The following is a 22,617-nucleotide window of genomic DNA, read 5'->3' on the forward strand; positions in this document are numbered from 1 at the left end:
CAACAAATACTGGGAGACGGCACCAGCAGCTCTCTAGCTGTTCCACTTTCTCGGAGCTGTATATCCTGCACCTGCTGCATTCAGAAGCTGATAAAGGCATCAACCATTTTGCATGGAGGTTACATTCCTAAGCTCCGTGTGCATCAGTAGAGCATGCACAAGCCCACTCTGCCCCCATTACACCCATGCCCCACCCCCTATTCCGGCCACTTCCAGGCTGCAGCGATGCATGTGTGAATGGTTGCATGCATATTGGACAAATGTAAAGCGGTAGTTGCCTGTACTGCCTCATTCCACATATGGAAATCAGCTTTATGGAACAGCATTCTCCCACTGCACCTGAGGGCAGCAGGGTTAGTTGGGTAGGGGGCTCTGTCCCCTGGGCCAAATTGGGGCCCAGCACACCCATGGTGTTTTTTCCCCTAAACCATGCCCACCTGCCCCACACCTGACATCAGGGGAACTCGATCACACAGCTAATCCCTGGAGAAAGCAGGGCTGAAGTTCCAGCTTGCTAGACTGGCTGCACAACGGAGTTCCCATGAAAAGGTTTAATCTTGGAAAAGCAATGTCAGATGCACTCTTCCAAAACTTTGATGGGTTTTTTTGGATTCTTGGAGGTTAGGGACCAGGACTTCAGTGCCCTGTATAATTCCTTGCTTCTTGTCCTCATTAAGAGAAGCAAAACCAAACTATACAAACACACCCACCTGCAAATGTGATGTATTTCTTCATACTGTTACTTTGCCAACCTTATTCCAAAAACCACAATGCGGTTGGGGAAAGGTCACACCTCCTTCATGTTAGCTGGTCCAAATAATCTCCTGTGGGATTACTCTAGCTTTGCACTCATTTTCACTCCATCGAAGGTGGCTAATAGCCCTGGAGATGTACCTGCTTTGTGCAAGTGGGAAGGGAAAACAGCGCAAGTTACATTTGGGGGACGCTGCATCGGTTCTAAGAGGCAGAGAATCAGTGGCCGACAGCTCAAAATTGGAACTATCAGCCATCACACGCTGCTTTTAGCAAATGATCAAAAGGTAAAGCTGTGAAGTCCACTTATAAAGCTTTTTGAAATGGGAAAGCTAAGCAGGTCAGTCAGGAAGAGATTGGGGGAGGGGAGCAGAAACAACTTCCTTCCATATAACTGAATGGTCACCACCTGCTCCATTCATGCTACATTTGGGGATACAATTGCTGCGAGCATAAAGTCAGTATTTGGCTTCTAGTAATAATATATGCTCCAGCTCTTCAAGACAAGAATCCTCCAGGCCCTTTAGTTTGCTGATGAAATGCAATAAATTGGTATGTTTCACATTGCAATTTCTGTTTTTATTTCCTCCCTCACTTTACTTTTCACCTTTGGAATGAAAAATAAGGGATCTGTGTATCTTTCTCCGTAAAGGTGAATTAAGCAGCTTGAGGAGCGAACTTTTTTCTGAGCTAGAGAAAGACTAAGGGGGAAATGGTGAAGCAGGGTTTTCATAACATACAAGTAGTTGTATGGGGGTAGTACTGTACTGTGGTTGGAACCCTGTAGGGCAGGATTGGGAAAACTTTTTCAGACCAAAGGCCTCATTCAGGGCTGGATTTAGGTTTGAAGAGGCCCTAAACTACTGAAGGTAATGGGGCCCTTAATATGTCCAGCTGTCCTTTGTCAACAACAAATTGTCGCTGTTTTTTGTGTTGAATATAAGCTATATGGTAATTTATGGACCTAACAGGTATCTAAAGCCATTTGCACATAACAAATAGGAGCCTACCCAACACAAAACACTGTTGCTGTATGTAGGTTTTATTTTATTTGTTTTTTATCTTGTATTTTGGAAATGTACATCCAGGGGGTTTTTTCCTTTAATTTTTTTTGGGGGCCCCCCAAGAGAGCGGGGCCCTAAGCAAAGCTTGTTTAGCTTATACGTAAATCTGGCACTGGCCTCATTCCCTTCAGAGAAATCTTCCAAAGGGCACATGCCAGGGATGAGCACGGCCAGGAGGAAAAGGAGGCAGAGCAGCAACAAATCTAGGGTTGCTATATGAGTTATTTTTCTTTTTTTCGGAAACCCCAAATAAATCACATTTTACCTTTGTGCAGCAAGCTAGTTTCTTACACACACTTGCATACAGTGGTACCTCTGGTTACGAACTTAATTCGTTCCGGAGGTCCGTTCTTAACCTGAAACCGTTCTTAACCTGAGGTACCACTTTAGCTAATGGGGCCTCCTGCTGCCACTGCGCTGCCGCCGCGCGATTTCTGTTCTCATCCTGAGGTAAAGTTCTTAACCCCAGGTACTACTTCCGGGTTAACAGAGTCTGTAACCCGAAGTGTTTGTAACCCGAGGTGTTTGTAACCCGAGGTACCACTGTACTGTATTTCACTGCATACTGGTCGCTACCATGTAATTGTCATGACCCCCTAAAATTGGTTCCAGAGTATTCCCTGCATAATAGTCGCAGGGGTAATTCTGAGGTGAGGTGGGGGTCAAAATAGGGGCTCCTGGCAGCTCCCAAGGTGGCAAGGGCAGGAGTCTGGGCCCTCACTGGCTTGCCAGCCATGAGCAGATGTATAGGTGGAGGAAGCAAGGCAAAGCCAGGCCCCAGCTGCTGCTGCTGCTGCTGCCGCTGTTGCAACTTGGGCTCCCGCACCAGGACCCAGCCAAGAAGGGGATACAGTAGGAGCACCTCCTCCACCCCGTAAATTCACCGCATAATATTCACACACACACCTTTTCAGAAAGAGAAAATTGGCACAGAAAATGTGACCATTACCTGGTAAAATATGGTACCCCTCTCTATCCTCCATCCAGACAAGCAAGAAGCATCATCAGAGCTCATGGGCATATAGCCCAACTGAGAACCAAGTAGAGGGGCCTGGGTCACACCCACACCCTGCATTTCAAGCATATGGATTCCCCCAAAGAACCTTGGGAACTGTAGTTTGTTAAGGGCACTGGGAATTGCAGCTCTCTGAGGGGTAAACTACAGTTCCCATGATTCTTTGGGAGAAGTCAAGTGCTTGAAATGTATGGTGTGAGTGGGCCATATTTGGTCTCGGCAGGGAGAAAGGGACGCGGGTGGCGCTGTGGGCTAAAGCCTCAACGCCTAGGGCTTGCCGATCGAAAGGTCGGCGGTTCGAATCCCCACGGCGGGGTGCGCTCCCGCTGTTCGGTCCCAGCGCCTGCCCACCTAGCAGTTCGAAAGCACCCCCGGGTGCAAGTAGATAAATAGGTACCGCTTACCAGCGGGAAGGTAAACGGCGTTCCGTGTGCGGCTCTGGCTCGCCAGAGCAGCGATGTCACGCTGGCCACGTGACCCGGAAGTGTCCCCGGACAGCGCTGGCCCCCGGCCAATAAATGTGAGATGGGCGCACAAACCCCACAGTCTGTCAAGACTGGCCCGTTCGGGCAGGGGTACCTTTACCTTTACCTTTGAGGGGTAAACTACAGTTCCCATGATTCTTTGGGAGAAGTCAAGTGCTTGAAATGTATGGTGTGAGTGGGCCATATTTGGTCTCGGCAGGGAGAAAGGTTTCCCCCATCTTTGCAGGAATGGGTCCTCTCCTGTATTTGAAGAGACACGAAAAACAGAGATCCATTGGGAAATCGCCAGAGGACTGAAGAACAAATGTTTCTCTGACAGGGAAAAGCAGAAAGCTCAACCAAGAGCTGCCATCGTAGCTAATCCACAGGACTATGAAATATCAGCCAATTCCACAGGGAAGCAGGGCTGGCATAAGCTTCGAATAGCAGACCCCAAGGTGGATTCCGTTCCAAGCCAATGATTCATTGTCTGCCAGGGTTTACTTTGGCTCCATGACAAGTGTACATACTGCATTTCTGGGTGATGCCAGGTGGACAGGACTCCTCTGCAGGAGCAGGCCAGCCTTGGTACTGGCAAGGAGCTACTCCAGGCCTGGCTGCCGACCATGCAACAACAGGTGTTTGCCTGGAGCAGTAAAATGCTTGGATGATTTGTGCTGGGGGTTTGTTTGGGGTGGTTTTTTAATGGGTGACTGCAAGCTGCCTGGGAGCTGCCAGCTTCCCTGGGGGCACTGTAGCTTCCAGAGCTAGGCGAGTAAAACAAGCAAGGGGAGAGGGGAAGAATGACTCCTAGGGGGTTATTCATGAAGTATGCCATGCATCAAGTGGGGAAAGGAGATGTAGCAAAGCTGTGACAAGCGAAGGAAGAAATCTGGGTAGGAATTAAAGGTTGCATTTCTGAGTTTGCTTCCCTAGTAAAATATTGTTCGGCGGCGGTGACATCATTGGGCATCTGCCAAGGTTTGCGAATGAAAACAGCCATTTCCGAGGACAGAAATATTTGCCGCAAGTACTTTTTTGTTGAAACATTCAGTTCCCCACAATCCTCTTCAATGTCACTCTTTCCCACCCTGCCAGCTGCTGAGTCTTCAGCGCCATCCAGTTCTACCTTTTCCTACATCTCTGTGGATTAGTCACATGGGGCAATCACAGCAGATCCCTAATTGTCTATTACAATTGGGGTCACAGTGCAATGGCTATGTAAAAGCTTCATTGGTGGAAATGCAATGAACCGAGAGTGAGGGCAATGCTTGATGGCTTATCCCAGCCAAGCAGGGTTTACTTTGTGAATAGGGCTTACTAGTTTCAGCTGCAAGAGAAGCTTTAGCCACCTTTGGCCAAAGAAGTGAACACAGGAGGTACCTCTTGTGGCTTTTCACAATTCCTGCTTGTAATTTCATAAGTTTTCACCATGTTCCTCCTTCCTGTGGACTTCATTCTAAAGCTCCCACCCTCTTGCCCACGGGCCCAAATGATCAGCCCAGATGGGGATCTTGTATGTTTCTGGCTTTTCCCCATGACTCAGTCCCATGGTGTTCAAAACTTTGAAATTTCAACACAGCATCCACTCCACAGACTTTTGACCTAATAAAAGATTGGGAGTTCATCTCCGCTGCCCATCCAAAATCCATTCAACTTCCATTGCTGCTGAACAAACAAAGTTATCCCTCTATCTGATTCTACAACCCACACCTAAGCCAATGTTTCTCCCTCCATCAGCACTTAGCCTCTTGACACAGCCATGTTGGGTTTTATTTTTTTCTCTTTTAATGGGATGATGGAAACTACATTAGCAAAAGCAGAGAGCATCCCTGGCTATGCAGATGGAGTCAAGGTTAATGTTTCCTTTCGGAAACTCTCCAGCAAACTGCTTATTTGAGCGTAGAGGTGAGATGGGCAGATTCATGTTTCTGCACCTCAATAATGGGTATGAAATGTATTCAACTTCTACAGCCTGGCATAGACTGAGCACAGGTGCTGAATTTTGAGACATTCGGGACAAATTAAAGGAAGTCCTTCTCACAATGCATTGTTGAACCTATAGAAAGTGGCAATGGAGAAGGCGGCTGCTAAACCCATTAAAGTCACAATGCCGCCTCCAGGATCAGAGGCAGTTTTGTTATTTATGGATTTATATGCTGCCTAATGCTAAGAGAGGCTTCTAAGCAATTTAACAAAGGGGGTGGGGAACTGTTATACAAAAATTAAAATATAAAAATCCATAATTAAAAAACACAGTAAAACAACCCCATTAAAACAGAATGATATCGTTAAAATGTTAAAATATAAGCACTCATAATTAAAATGTGCAATAAAACAATCCCATTAGAACATCACAGCAATTAAAACAGGAGCCTTGGTTCAAGAGATCAAGAGGATGCTTGTGTAAACAGCTGCATCTTCAAAAGTCAGCAGACTGGCACTACAAAAGGGGCCTCTTGTATTTCAGCAGGGAGGGCATTGCATAGAACCAGTGCAACCAGTGTAAAAGCCCATCTCTGCATTGCACAAACCAATAACCATCACACAGTGGAGGAAACTAACCAGGTTCCATTTCTTGAGCTCAGTGCTTGTTACGAAGCTTCTGAATACCTATCACTGGGGAGCAACAGCAGAGGGCTTTTGCCGTGCATTAGTTACCATCCTGATCCGGGCCCAGGGATGGTCCTTGTGCACAAGGAAGAGGGGGAGGAGGTTTACTGAGCACAGCCCTGACCCCTTCGTTTCAACACAGATGATGTATGTAAACCGGGCAATTGCTTATGACCAAACCTCTCTGTACCAAACACAGCACGTTTCAAAACAGTATCAAGCTAGTATGGTCATGGGTTAAAAGGAACTACAGTGTGTGCTGTTGAGGTATTTGTGGTCTCCTTAGAGCCTCTTTTCTTTTCTTTTCTTCTTACAAAACAATAAAACAGTGGTCATCAAACAGCTAAATGACAATGCATGAACTGCACGCCACATTTTATGCAGACCTAGGCGATAAAAAAAACATTTGCCTTCCTGATCACAGTCCCTTAACAAAGCTGGAAACCATTGCTTCTGTGTTTGCAAATAGTCTGTTATCAACCAGGCAGCTATTTCCAGGGGTAATCTAGCTTTACAGTGAGAGCGTGGCTCCATTTTCATTAAATCTGATAAAGAATTCAGTGATGCTCCTACGCCGTAGGTCACATCAAAAATATTACTTGGTGCCTCCCAAAACAACAGAGCAGCTGGAGGGGGAGATTTCAGGATGCCTGCTGGGGTCTAAAGACTGGACCCTTTTAAAGAAAATGCCTGCAAAGCTCATTTATTTCCACTCAGTCCCCCACCTCCCCAACTTCTCTCTTCCCCACATTCTCTCCACTCCAGGCTGGGGCCAGACTGCAAGAGCCACTGTTTGATCTCAGCGAATTTGAGCTTAGACAGCTACCCGGCCTTCAGTAAACAGAAATAAACAAGCTCAAAATTTGCCATAAATATGTATCTTGCAATACACACAAATGCCAGAGGGGCTTTCTTCTTTGACGCCTGCTGGTTTATTCTCCCCCCCGCCCCCCACTGGGATCACTACTCATGCAAGCCTCTTTGAACTCTCTTTGCTTATAAGTCCATGAAGGAGGCTGCATTCCCATGCCTTTCCTTTGCCACCACCCGAACCCAAAATCGCATCTTTGTTGTTTCGCTTGCTTCTCCACCCACCCACCCCTCACTAATTTTCTTACTTTCAAGTGCAAATGCTTCTTTGAGTGTGAAGGAGACTGGGCTCTCAAGAAAGCCTAGTCCAGGGGCTGCAAACATGGTGCCCGTGGTGACGTCAGTGTGCCCACCACCAGGACCTCCAAGGTTTCCAAAAAAATCCACATCACCTGTGTGATGGCCTTTATGCTATATGCTCCAACCTCAATCTGCAGAATTGGCAATGGAACAGGTGCCACATAATACCCGTTCTGCAGTTGTAAGAAATCTAACTTTTGATGTGGCAGGACCTACACTTTGGAATTCCCTGCCTATTGACCTACCCTTCTGTTCTGAGCATTTATACTGATTGGCTTGCAGGGAGATTCAACGATTAAGTTAGCTATTTAATCATCCTTCATTCGGATTTGTTTGTGGGGAGGACAGATGACAAAGCAAGTGTGGTCCCACATAGTCCAGCACATTTTCCTGTCATATTCCTTATTGCAGGAAGTGTGGTATTGTATGGGAGGTGAGTTTGTTGTGCAAGCCCTCCCAATCAACTATGATTGTGCAACCTGAATTTCCCTGTATGTGACCAAGTCCTATCCGAAAACAAAGCCCATACACTCCAACTGTCCCTATTTACTACAGAAATGCCTTCTTTTCTGGTGCCTTTCACCAGTAAACCACTGTCCCTGTTTTTGCCCTTGGTACAAAACCAGGACCAGTCTAATATATTTTTGCTGTTTGGGGTGGAGTGGAAAATGCCCTCTGGGCTCCCATCAAGTCAAGGTGCACAGTACCCAACACTGATCAAGTCATTTTGACAGCCAAGACAGGCTTCATTCCCATCTCTGGCAGCAAAAGTACAGTAAGAAGTGAAAATACAAATTAAATGGCTGACACCCAAAATCAGCTGCTGGTGATAGTAGGGCCAATAATAACATGTTATGGGTATGAGTTCTTAGAGATGGCATTCTTCAGGGTTCAACTCCCTCTAAGCTCCTTCTGCGCTGAATATTTAAAGCAACCTCAAGCCACTTTAACGGGACGCGGGTGGCGCTGTGGGCTAAAGCCTCAACGCCTAGGGCTTGCCGATCGAAAGGTCGGCGGTTCGAATCCCCGCGGCGGGGTGCGCTCCCGCTGTTCGGTCCCAGCGCCTGCCAACCTAGCAGTTCGAAAGCACCCCCGGGTGCAAGTAGATAAATAGGTACCGCTTACCAGCGGGAAGGTAAACGGCGTTCCGTGTGCGTCTCTGGCTCGCCAGAGCAGCGATGTCACACTGGCCACGTGACCCGGAAGTGTCCCCGGACAGCGCTGGCCCCCGGCCAATAAATGTGAGATGGGCGCACAAACCCCACAGTCTGTCAAGACTGGCCCGTTCGGGCAGGGGTACCTTTACCTTTACCTTTACAAGCCACTTTAAATAGCCATTGCTTTTCTCCAAGAATTCTGGGACCTGAAGTTAGTTAAGGGTGTTTGGAGCTGTTAGGAAACCCCAATTCTCCTACCAGGGCTACAATTCTCCTCCCTGGGAAGAGAGATGTATTGTTACACCATTCTGGGAATTCATGCTCTGTGAGAGGAAATGGGGAGTCTCCTAACAACTATGAGAACCCTTAACAAATTACAGTCCCCAAGATTTTTTGCAGAAAGCCATGGCTGCTGTGGTATGATATTGCTTTAAATGTATATTGCAGATGGTGCCAAAGCCTTTAGAGATTAACCTGGTGGGTGGGGCTCTGGTGCATTTCATTTCTAGCAGGCTGCCATATATATACATGCCCACGCCCACAAAGGCACCATGCCCCATGACATAACGCACCCTAGAGTTGCTGAACCAAAATGGAGAGGAGCACTTAATTTCTAAGATGGTCCTTAAGCCTTTCTTCCTTCTTCTAAGACTACAGAGAAGACATTTAAGCTTAAAGAACTCCTTGGCTGACATAATAAAACATGACCTATTATACGATGAGCTGGATATTTCTCATGGATGTTAACGAGCCTGTAAGATGAGAGCAGAGGAGCTAAAGTCATTAAAAAAGGAGGACTCTTTGGGTTTACTGCTCTGTTCCCATCCCCAACCTTTTATCGCTGCAGGTTTTTTAAATTTTATTTTATTTTTTTGCCTCTGCTGCTTCTGGGACATTTACAATTTTGACATTTGAATCCCACCTCCAGCAACATTGTTGAACTGTCTTGCACTGAACACTCCTTTTAAAAAAAAACATGTTATTTATGAGATGTGCATTGTGAAACTGGAGATCTGCAGCCTGCATTCTGTCAGCTTTGCTGAAATCAGTGTGCAGATTTCGAGTGAGTGCACTCACACCACCTCTAGAGGTTCCCTGCATACATGGACCCCAACTAGCCAGTGTGATGTAATGTTAAGACTGTTCGACTAGACCCTAGAGCTGAGGGTTTGAATCCCCACTCAGCTATAAAGCTCATTGTTCGACCTTGGGCCAGTTACTTGGGCCAGTCTAACCTACTACACCAGGTTGTTGTGGGGATCAAATAAGCAAGGGGGGGAGAACCGTGTATGCCACCTTGAGCTCATTGGGGGCAGGGGGAGAGAAAGGTGGGAAATAATTACAATAATACATAAAGAAACCCAGCATCTCTAGGCCTTCAAACATCTTTTGCCTGCCCATGCCCTTCTTGCCTGCAAAACACAGCCCTTCCTGTGCCTGTGTGATGTTTACTTCTAGCTTAGAAGCAGAGATCCTCTACAAACACCACAATTCCTGTTGCAGCAGTGAATAGAACACCACCAACTTGGAAAAGGAGGTGCCAACTTACGGAGGAAATCTTGATACTCAGTAGGAGCCAAGGAGTACCTGAAGTGGACCTTTGGAGCACAGGAACCATTCACTGATGAGGGTAGAGGTCATCACTGACCCTACCATTAGGCAGAGTGAAGCTCCCACCTCGGTGGGAACACTCTGTCATTCATCCTGAGTGCTCTAGTCATTCCCCTCTGTTGAAGGACAGAGCCTACTGTTCTCAGGTTTGTTGGTGCAAGGCTGGAGCCCATCCAATTGGCTTTTGTACATGGAATGGAGGAGGGGGCATCATATTGTTTTCCTCCACAGACAGCAAAATGAATTGGGCTAGCCCTGGCAAATATTCCGAGACTGTATTCCATGGGCCACAGTTTTGTACCATCTCCTACAACAATGCTTTGTTGGCAGCATGGTGGGATGTTAAAAATGGCTGCTAGACAAGCTGTCTTATGTTGTTAGGCCAACAATAACAAAATCAGTGGTGGGCCCTGCCAGGGCTCTGGAATCTCAGAAGCTGCTCAAGAATTCCAAGTACTGGTGCCAGACTTGCCCAAGTGTACAAACAGATGCGGTGGATCTACAGACCGGGGGGGGGGGACACACACACTATAAATAAGCCTGAAATTAGATCATTATAACAAAATAACGGTGTTCCGTTGGGCCAGAAGTGGTTTGGTCCTGCTGGCCACATGACCTACAAAGCTGTCTGTGGACAAACACCGGCTCCCTCGGCCTAAAAACAGAGATGAGCACCCCATAGTCAAATTTGACTGGACTTAACCCTCCAGGGGTCCTTTACCTTTACTTTACTGAATATTATATGAATAGGTACCTCTCAAGAAACCCCCAAATAACTCTCCTTTTGATACTTAATCCTGAAGTTATTAATACTGATTTACAACTGATTACTATACTTCTAACAACAGCAAAACAGTGTATTGTACAAAAATGCAAAAATAAAGATCATAACTGGTTGGTTTAGGAAAACTTGGCAAACTATCTTAAAGATAAAACTTACATACAAGGGAAACACAATATTTTATAATCAAGAATATAAATTTATTGAGAGATGGACCTTTTTTTACATTTCTGGAATGATGAAGTAAATGACGGTGTTTTCCTTTTAATTTATTCGTGTTATTATAGAGTTTGAGTTATGTTGCCCCTCTCTATTCATATGTCATTTCCTTCCTTGCTTCTTTCTTTTCTTCTTTCTTTGAATGAGAAGCAAGGATGTCTGATGTGCAATGGTTTTTGCTTTATATTGTTACAACGTAATTTTTAAAAAAATGATACCACTTTTAACAGTCGTAATTAGCATAAAATAAAAAAGGGAGACCACTTTTAACAGTTATGGTTTTCTCCAATAACTGCTGGGAGTTGTCATATGTTTCAGGGCTGAGTTGTTAGGAGGTCCCTATTCCCCTCACAAAACCACAATTCCCATAGTTCCCTGGAAAGAGGGATTGGTTGCTGAACCACTCTGAGATTTGTGAGCTTCCCCTAAGCATGCTTTAAAAGGTCTTATTGTACCACTTCACCCATTCCCCTAAATTCTGTTGCCTGAAGCAGCCAGCTTCACCTCGCTGAATTGTGGTGTGTACAGCCAACCTTTCCCTTTCCATTGACTAATCGCCCACATCCATTCTTCTAGGATGAGGGTGAATTAATTTCTGAGGCCAAGGGGCCAATCTGCAGGGTGGCAGGCACTCTTATGCCATTCTCGTAATTTCAGAACTCAATCCTTCTGCTGGGTTCACTGTGAAAGCACTTCCATGGCATGCCAATTTGTTTCATTTTTCCTCCAATGGCTAAGGCATGCACTTACAAACTAGAAAAGTGCTCAAAACCATTTTAAAGGTGTTTTTTTTTAAAAAAATAAATTCTTAAAACGAGGTGACCCAGAAAGAAATTCTGGACAAATTCTGAAAAAACGTTCAGACTGTGGTGAGTGCCATTTGCCCCACAGTCAGATCATTCAACATCAGAGGAATGAAACTGTGGCAAAGATGGTTAACAATTTTGCCTGGAGGCAATCAAAATCGCCTCACCCTGTACATCCATTTTTGCTTGGTTTTACTATTGTTAAATCAAAGAAACAAACAAGCCCATTCCTGCAAATGAATAGCCCTTTCTCAGGATTGCATCCTATTCCTGATTGTTTATATTATGTACAAAGTACCTTCACATGTTTTACTCATTTGTCTTGTTAGAGTTGTAATTACTGTGCAGAAATGTGACTACATTATGAGAAATAGGTTTGCTCACACTAGGTTGGGTGAAATTCGAACTCAAGCCTTTTCTAGACATGGTTCTTATGCTGTTGCATAATCGCCTACTGCACAACCACTACAGGCATATGCATCTATAACTTCCTGATTCTCACTAGCATACAAGTGAGCAAGAAAATGCACGTTTTCAAAGTACAGTGGTGCCTCGCAAGACGAAATTAATTTGTTCTGCAAGTTTTTTCGTCTAGCGAATTTTTCGTCTTGCGAAGCACGGTGTCGGAAAAGTTTTGGAAAAGCTTCAAAAATCACCAAAAACCTCAAAAAAGGCTACCACATCGCGTTCTATGAGTTGCTCCTCAAAGTCAAGTTGCAACTGTATTAACGGTGTTAAGAAAAAGGAAACAAACTTGCAAGACGTTTTCGTCTTGCGAAGCAAGCCCATAGGGAAATTCGTCTTGCGAAGCAGCTCAAAAACCGCAAAACCCTTTCATCTAGCGAGTTTTTCGTCTTGCGAGGCATTCGTCTTGCGGGGCACCACTGTAGTGTTATATCTGCCCCAAACATTTGGGGTACCAGGCATGGCATATCAATAAATGCAACTAGTTAGCTGGAGACCCTAGGAATCCTTACCAATGGGACTAAGAACTAGAGAAGTGGAGCTTGTCGCTGTCTTTTGAGTTCTTTCCCCCAGTGGACTTGTCATTTGCATGAGATATTTATTGCTCTTTCCGCATAACAGGGTACTTATAATTCAGCAGCATCTTCAACCAGCATTAGAAAGCAAAGATTTACCTCTGGCCATACATTAAGCATCAAAAGAAAAAGTATCGTAAGGATGTAAAAGCGACTTCACATAACTCCTGTTATTATGACCCTTCTCATTTGCTGTGCTCAAAATGAGCCTCTGCACATCACAGACAAAGGGGGGGGGGGATGAGACAAAGACAACGCAGATACAAACGTCTTATCTTGCCAGCAAAACCAGCAAGCACTTATGCACAATTGTGCCAGAAGGTGCAACTCACATAGCCTGCAATGTTTGAACTATTCCATCAGTGGCATACCTGTGTGATGCCAAATTTGGCACTCTCCCCTCCACACCTCTCACCTTCCGGTCTACTTCATAGTTGTGACATCCCCTGCAGTGCTCCGTAGCACTTCTCTAAATCAACCTCTGATTCTATTCCCACGCAAATGTCAGAAGGCACTGAGGAGGGGGCAGGAAATCGCTCCAAGTTTTCTGAAGAGGAACATGTTCCCAAAACAATTCTGCAGCCTCAAAGAGAATTGAAAAACAAACGAATCTGTGTCACTTGCTTGTCGATTCCAGTAGCCGTTGGCCAACACGATGCGGCATTTTGGCATCTGGTGTTAGGATGTGCACGTGCGCACGCACACACACACTCTCACATGAGCATCTTCTTCACTGACATCTCACTAAACTTTCCAGGGATTTGTGAAAGGTTCTGATAATAACAACAACTGGTTTTTGAAGTGAGGCAAAGCCAAGCCACCAGAACTGCTTCTCATGCATTCCTGATTGAAGCACTGAGATGAAATCAAACCGTTTAAGTCAGCTGTTTTGGCAGCTTTGGGGAACTCGGGCCAAATGCAATCAGGTAGAATATGGAAGCACTCAATCACAGCCTTGGACGCTTGGCTTCATCCACTGAGGCCAATGGCAGGTGCAAAAACTTATTTCTTTAATACTACTGCAGCTTTAGTAAAGGAGCAGGTGATTAACACAAGCTAACAGAGCCGTGCTGGCACCCTTCCCCCCACTTGGCTGCAGGGCAGTGGGACATCTCACAAACATTAGGAGGCTGCCTTAGATTAGTAGTACAGTGGTACCTCAGGTTAAGTACTTAATTCGTTCTGGAGGTCCATTCTTAACCTGAAACTGTTCTTAACCTGAAGCACCACTTTAGCTAATGGGGCCTCCTGCTGCTGCCACACTGCCAGAGCACGATTTCTGTTCTCATCCTGAAGCAAAGTTCTTAACCTGAAGCAGTATTTCTGGGTTAGCGGAGTCTGTAACCTGAAGCATATGTAACCCAAGTTACCACTGTATTGTCTACTCTGGTTGGCAGCAGCTCTCCAGAATCTTTCCCAGAGGTTTTTAAACTGGTTCCTTGTTTTTAAAAAACTGGAAATGCTGGGGATTTAACCCAGGGCCTTCTGCGCACAAGGCATTTGTTCTGCCACTGAGCTACAGTCCCTTCCAAAAAGAGGAGAGGAAGTTTGGGGGGGAAATCCCAGAAACCCAGTCCCAGTCTGCTGTATTTGCTGCGTGATATTGCACACAATAATGTGTGTACAACCTTCATCTTTCAACATGAGGCTCTCATTTTAACTGCTGGAATGTTTTAATGGGATGGGTTCATTGTGTATTTATGGATTTTTACATTCCAGTGTTCATTTAACTGGGTTTTTAAAAATACTTTTAAACTGCTTAGAAGCCTGTTTTATTATTTATGCATTTATTTTCTATTGACATTATGTGTTGTGTAAATCCATAATTAAATGTTCTGCACATACAGGTATATGCACAGAGAAAAGCACAGATGGATTCACATGGCTGGGTGTCATAGCTCTAGGGAGCTGACTCCCCATACATCAGGGGAAGGGGATGAGGCCAAGAATTTGGAGTGGGAGAAGGGTTTTCCCTCCTACACAAGAATGCTGGTGCAATACAACCATGGTGTGCAAGGAACTATCCAACCCAAGACAGTCTCACCACTCCCCCTTAATTCCAAGTATTCCAGCCCAGATGCTCCTGTAGCACCATAACTTCCCCCATTCCATCAGAAACACTGACTATTAAAGCAGGCCTGTCAAAGTTCCACCAGGGACACAGATGGTGCTGTGGTCTAAACCACTGAGCCTCTTGGGCTTGTTGATCGGAAGGTCGGTGGTTTGAATCCCCATGACAGGGTGAGCTCCCGTTGCTCGGTCCCTGCTCCTGCCAACCTAGCAGTTCAAAAGCACACCAGTGCAAGTAGATAAATAGGTACTGCTGCAGTGAGAAGGTAAACGGCGCTTCTGTCACGGTGTTCCGCTGCACCAGATGTGGTTTAGTCATGCTGGCCACATGACCCGGAAAGCTGTCTGTGGACAAACGCCAGCTCCATAGGCCTGAAAGCGAGATGAGCGTCGCAACCCCATAGTCGCCTTTGACTGGACTGAACCATCCAGGGGTCCTTTACCTTTTACCACCCTCTCATGGAAGACAGAGCTAGCCACTCAGATGGTGCTGCAGCTCTGTTTAAGATTGGGGGGGGCAGCACAGGTAGCACATGGAAGGCAGCTAGGCAGCACATGCTACTTTGTGCATTCCAGCCATGGAAAAGTCAAATGTTTTTTGTAACCCCCCCCCCCAACACATCTCTCTCCATCCAGGTGAGCAAAAGGCATAAATAACCATATTCGAGCCAGACAAACGCACAAAGCATGGTCAGGGATGGGTGCAGCCTGGGGAGAGTTCTGATGCCCCAAATGGAGAGGCCCAGCCCTGATTTAAGTCTTAGGGCTTATCCACACTTAACCTTTCCTCTGCACTTTCCAGGCATGGCCCATGCTTTAAAGCTCTGCGTCCGAGAAAAGTGAGCAATGCATGGAGAGAGCAGAAGAAAGGTAAACATGGATAAGCTCTTAGTCTCATATTGCCTGGTGTTGGAGGGCATTTGAGACCTGCTCATATGAAGCCTGAAGCCTCAGTGCCACAAGCAGCTATCCAGGGTTCTGTCCAGATGCTGAACCTTTGCCTCATCTCAGCCTGCTTTGCCTTGCCTTGCTTTACTTGCAGGAACCAGCACTTCTGCTTTGGAAACTCCCAACACCACCCTCAGTTTGGGCCACAATCCCCCATACATTGCCTGCTCTTGATGGGGTTACACTCCCTCTGAAGGAGTGGGTATGTGGCTTGGTGGTACTTCTGGGTCCTTTGCTGTCTCTTGAAGCTCAGGTGGGCTCAGTGGCACAGACTGCTTTCCATCAGCTTCAGCTGGAGGCCCCAAAGCACCCTTATCAAGATAGGGATAGCCTAACAACTGTTGTCAATTCTAGATTCAGGTAGGTAGCCGTGTTGGTCTGACGCAGTCGAAATAAATTAAAAAAATAAAAAAATGTCCAGTAGCACCTTTAAAAAGGTAAAGGACCCCTGACAGTTAAGTCCAGTTGCAGACGACTCTGGGGTTGCAGAGCTCATCTCGCTTTACAGGCCGAGAGAGCCGGTGTTTGTCCACAGACAGTTATACCGGGTCATATGGCCAGCATGACTAAGTCACTTCTGGCAAATCAGAGCAGCGCACGGAAACGCCATTTACCTCCCCACCAGAGCGGTACCTATTTACCTACTTGCACTTTTTGGCGGGCTTTCAAACTGTTAGGTTGGCAGGGGCTGGGACAGAGCAACGGGAGCCCACCCCGTCATGGGGATTCGAACAGCTGACCTTCTGATCGGCAAGCCCAAGAAGCTCAGTCATCCAATCATCCCTGACTATTACGGCTAGGGCTGGTGTGAACTGGAGTCCAATAGCTGGAGGACCAGTGTTTCCTCATCCTCAACTTAGAACCTAAGAAATGGCTGTTGGGGCAGTGATGAAGAACATCTTCTCCTACCATCGTCCTTCTGAGCATATTATTGCATTGCATTGCCAGCTTAAGAGCAGTGATTAAGGTAAAGGTAAAGGGACCCCTGACCATTAGGTCCAGTCGTGACCGACTCTGGGGTTGCGACGCTCATCTCGCTTTACTGGCCGAGGGAGCCGGTGTACAGCTTCTGGGTCATGTGGCCAGCATGACTAAGCCGCTTCTGGCGAACCAGAGCAGCGTATGGAAACACCATTTACCTTCCCGCCGGAGCGGTACCTATTTATCTACTTGCACTTTGACATGCTTTCAGACTGCTAGGTTGGCGGGAGCAGGGACCGAGCAACGGGAGCTCACCCCATCGCGGGGATTCGAACCCCCGATCTTCTGATCGGCAAGTCCTAGGCTCTGTGGTTTAACCCACAGCATCACCCGCATGCACACAAAAGCTTATACCCAGAACAAACTTAGTTGGTCTCTAAGGTGCTACTGGACAATTTTTATTTTTACCGTTGTCAATGCTCTGGTAACCCCTAGGTTACATTACTGCACTGCATTGTAGGTGGGGCTGCCCCTGAAACTTCAGCTGGTGAAGAATTCGGTGGCCAGGTTGCTCATTGGGGCAAGATGGTTCAAGCATATCCTCTAACATCTCGCTGATCAAAATTGAGGTGCTTGTTTTGGGGCCCTGAGCTCTCACAGGAGCCAGCTGATTTGTGCATGACCCCCAAAGGAGCATTTTTTTAGGGGGGGGAGTTCCCAACAATAATATTAAAATAATAATTTATTATTTATACCCTGCCCATCTGGCTGGGTTTCCCCAGCCACTCTGGGCGGCTTCCAACAAAAGATTAAAAATACATTAAAACATCAGTCATTAAAAACTTCCCTAGTTCTCACAGGACTCAAGTGATTTGCTCAACAGCACAAAGTGGGGGGGAAATAGCGTCTTTTTGTCCAGTGCTGGTGCAAGCCAGCTGAATTGCTCTGGAGTGCCAAACCAAAAAAATCCAGGACATTCCGGGTTCCAATCAGAAGCTAGTATGGCTTCTGTGATGCTGGGATAGCTTAAAAATAGGACAGTCAAGGGGTATTGGTTTCAACATATTACACCGATCCTGACTGGCTGCACTGGCTGCTGCTGCTGCTGCTGCTAATAATAATAATAATAATAATAATAATAATAATAATAATACCTGGAGTCATTGCTTGGAGCAGAACACCAGCCCTCTGATGCCCTTCACCTCAGCATAGTCTAATTAAAGTCAGTATGTTGTGGTGCTTAGAGTGTTGGACTAGGGCCTTGGGAGGCCAGAGTTTAAATATCCAGTCAGAAGTGAAACTTTCCAGGTGAGCTGGGGGCAGTAACTCTCTCTGAGCCTAGTCTAGAAGCTTGTACACCACCTTGAGCTCCTTGGAGGAAAAGTGGGGTATAATTAATAATAGTAGGAGTAGCAGTAATAGTACAGGCAGTAGTACATTTCATGGGGGGGTCTATTTCCAGGGGCCCCACACATCAGTGGAGCCATAAGCACCCCTGCCCCATTCCACCCCCATTCTGCCCCCTTCAGGGTCCAAAAGGACTCATGTGTCGGTGATTGTGCATCAATTGGGTGCACCTAAAATGGTCGCAACCTGTACCGGTATTACCTTCCCTTCATCATAAGGTCCCAAGGCAGGTTGCAGCTATTTAGATATACAGTATAATGTTAAAATCAGTTTGAAACAAATTACAGTAAAGGAAATAGGATGGGTCTCATATATCTACCGGTATATGGGTCATATATATTTGTAATGATCGCAACCATCACCATGTTCTGTGTGACAGGAGTTGGGTCCTAAGCTACCCAAGACAAGGTCATTTGGGAAGAAGGCTGGGATATAAATGTAATAAATAACAATAAATAAAATATGAAGTGCTCTGGACTCGCAGGAGGCAATGGATAAATGCTATGCATTAAATCTGCATATTTATGACTAGGAGTTTCATTCTGAACATCCTCTAGTAAGCATCTAGTGCATTACAAAAGAGATGGAGGGGGAAGAGAGAGAACAGAGGGTTAAAAGGGGACACATTTCCTGTTATATAAAGCAGGGGAACACTTGGGGAAGAATCTTCCATGGGAAGTATTGAACCCTTCAACTTACATTATTGGCCGCTACTTGCGTGAATACATCCCATCTGTGTCTCTGAAAAACTGGGTTTTGTTTGCCCTCTCTGGTCACACTGCGATAGCAACTGAGTGCTTCCCTCCCACCCCTTTACTGGGGGGGGACATAAGTGTGTGTATGTGGGCGTACATGCACATGGGTGGGTGGGTGAGGGCATGCGATGTTCTGGTTGTGCAGGCTATGTTTTATCGCTGTGGAGATTGCGATGAAACCAGATTCAGTGAAGCATCTCCTTAAAATAGGGAAGAAGCAAATGAGGGCAGTGTTTCATCAAAGGCTTGCACCTGGCTCAAAGTACTGGACTGGGGGAGATTGAAGGATAGAAAGAGAGAGGCCATGTACTCGTATCAACTCGATAAATATTGGAGGGTATTCCTCTTCTGCAGTTATGTTGGTTAAGGCCAATAAAGGTAAAAGGTAAAGGGACCCCTGACCATTAGGTCCAGTAGTAACCGACTCTGGGGTTGCGGCGCTCATCTCGCTTTATTGGCCGAGGGAGCCGGCGTACAGCTTCCGGGTCATGTGGCCAGCATGACTAAGCCGCTTCTGGCAAACTAGAGCAGTGCATGGAAACGCCGTTTACCTTCCCACCGGAGTGGTATCTATTTATCTACTTGCACTCTGACGTGCTTTCGAACTGCTGGGTTGGCAGGAGCAGGAACCGAGCAACAGGAGCTCACCCCGTCGCGGGGATTCGAACCGCCGACCTTCTGATCAGCAAGTCCTAGGCTCTGTGGTTTAATCTACAGCACCACCCATAAGGAGAGCCTTGCAGCATCAGAGCAAAGGCACCATCAAAGGCCAGGACTTCAGGGCAGACTTCCAGGGCCTGTCGCCCACTAGCAACTAGCATTAAGTGACATCCTGCTTCCCAATGTGAAGTGTCATGAAAATACAGTGGTACCTCGGGTTAAGTACTTAATACGTTCCAGAGGTCTGTGCTTAACCTGAAACTGTTCTTAACCTGAAGCATCACTTTAGCTAATGGGGCCTCCTGCTGCTGCCACGCTGCCGGAGCACGATTTCCGTTCTCATTCTGAAGCAAAGTTCTTAACCCGAGGTAATATTTCTGGGTTAGCGGAGTCTGTAACCTGAAGCATATGTAACCCAAGGTACCACTGTACCTTTACCATTGCTGCTCTGATGACATAGTATTACATTTTTTTATATATATAGTATCGAACTGATGGTCTAGCATTATATTTTAAATAGTTTTAAATATTGCAAGCTGCCATGGGAAGATTTTGTTCTGAATGGTGATGAATGCATTCTTCAAACAAAACAAAACAAAAGACTAAAAACGAGTGGCGCAGGGTTTTGAGACTAGACAGCGGCGCCAGTAGAGCCTATTGCCAATGCATTCCCATGTGTGGCCCCATGTTCTAGTATTATGGGAGAAAAGGGGAAATATCTCTCTTTCCACAATTTTACCACAGCATACATAATTTTATAAACCTCTTTTTATATTCCCTGCTCAGCCAGTTTCCTTTTTTCCCAAGCTTAAAAGCGAGGAGGGAAGCACAACCCACACTCAAAACCCTCACAAATAGAAAGATCCCTGAATGAGATTTTAGGTGGGCAAACAATGCAGCTTAGGATATAGCAGCTTCCTGTGTTCAGTTTCCAAAGCTTTGGGCACAACAGGTGAGAGCTAATCAGAGGTGCATCCAGCTTTTGTTTATGCTAAAGATAGACCCCTCCATCCTGGTTCTTGACAGCTACAATATTTTGTTGTTGTTTTTAAGACCCACCACTTTTGCAGAATTCATATCATTCTGTTCCATTCTGGAACGGTTTTACATGCTTTATAATCGTGGTGGTTTCATCTGTTTTCATTGTTGTACATTCTACTGTTGCAAGCAACCCTGGGATCTTATCCTGAAGTGCAGGTAGGAAAAGTGACAAACAAACAAATAATCATATTGCTCTTTGCGCCACTTCAGAAGATCTTGCGTGAGGCATGATCCCTCTGGACAACTTTCCTAAAATGAGCATCCCAACAGCTCTCTCAGAAGCCCCATAGGGAACACTGATGGTTTGCCATGTGGTAAACATGATGCTTGGAAACACCTTCAGAAATTATTTCTAGATCCACTGGGCCTAATTACTCTGTTTATTGTATTCCATCCACCTTTAAAAGTAATAATCCCTGTAAATCCAGGATACTTCTCATTTGGATGAGCCAACAGAATCACACAATGACCCAGATTTTGGGGGACGGGTAGGGGAGCACATTTACCGTTTTCTCAAAACTAACACCATTGCCCTGAGTATATATACTTAGAAGTATAAGGTACCTTTCACACAAACATTGCACACACAAACATATGCACACACAAACATTGGGCATGTTTGTGTGTGCATATAGACATCGGATTGCGTCCAACAGTAGTCCTGCTCAGAATAGATGCACATGACAGGCATAAATCTATGAATTTCAGTGAGGCTACCATGTGTCTAACTTAGTGGGATACAACCCTTTAGTCAATCCATGAAAACTACTTCGTGATAAGTGCACATAGGCTTGCATCCTCGTGCTGCAATCCTACATGCACTTATCTAGGTGCAAAAGGCCAAAACTGGGTTTTGCTCCTGTAATATGTTTACATCCATGGAATGTATTTACCTTCTTCAAAGAATGAGGAGAGTCGACCTATTTGCTCTTCTGCAGATTTAGGACTCTTTCTTCCCTGCAAAAGCTGGTTTTCCTTTATTGTCCTGAGCCTACAGTAATTTGAGTTTCTTTCTTTAAAAGCATCCTGCGCTCTGCATTAATACAGGAGCCTCTATTAGCGGCACTTAAGAGTGCTATGCTGTCCCACTGATGGCCCATCAACACCCGGAATCTCTTCCAATAATTACAGCTTCACGGCCTTGCAAAGTAAATACGATGCAAGCAGAGCCAAATAAATCATCCCGTCCTCTCCACTGCCACAAATAAAAGAGTCTCAACTCCGTGATCCTTTCCAGAATAGCTTACATTTGCCAGCAAGCAATCCCTCGCTGTAAAGGGTTCACTTCTTATAAACAGACAAACAAACAAAAACACGCAGCTACTACAATTAGTTAGTCATCCAAGAACTGATAAGAGAGCCTTGCAGCCGACTTCAGTGTCGCTCGCTCCTTAACACTTTCAGTGCCTGCTCACGCTTTCTCACAGAAGACGAAAGGAAAGGTGAGTGATGGGAGTTGTAGTCCAAAAACAGTTGGAGACCCAAGGTGGTAAGTTGGCTATTCGGCTGAAGGGCACTTACCGGTAAATTCTTTCTGCATATCGTCTCCAGAAAATCAAGGAAGTTCTCAGGTGATGAAACTGGATGTGAATATGTTGCTAGAAATAACTGGAAAAAATAATTATAGAATCATAAATGGTAGAAATTGAAGGGACCCCGCGGGTCATCTAGTCCAACCCCCTGCAATGCAGGAATATTTTGCCCAACGTGGGGCTTGGAAACTATAAGTCATAGGGCATTTTTATTCACCCCAGTGACTTGGACAGGTGACATAATCCAGGACAGTCATTTTAAATCAAAATATGAGTAGTAGGAGTTATTTTTTAAAAAACAAATGTGGTGATCTGCCATGGAACAACCCCATTAAAGAAGGTCACAGGGGTTACCAAGACTTCATTGCTGATTGCAAAGGGCCCCCCATAACAATTTGAGCTTCAGGGGCCCCCAAATGTAGGTCTGCCACTGAGCTAGTGAGCTACGCCATCCTGCAAACTCTACCCACTTTGGACTCTGCTCCCACCCATTGCATTCATCCAGCCCCCAAGAGATCCCCACCCAATGGAACATGTCCAGAGATTCCACCCACCCTGCCATGCCCTAGCCTAGTTGGACCCTGGAATGA

This window comes from Podarcis vaucheri (assembly GCF_965113315.1).
Source record: "Podarcis vaucheri genome assembly, chromosome: Z".
NCBI classification, from domain to species: domain Eukaryota; kingdom Metazoa; phylum Chordata; class Lepidosauria; order Squamata; family Lacertidae; genus Podarcis; species Podarcis vaucheri.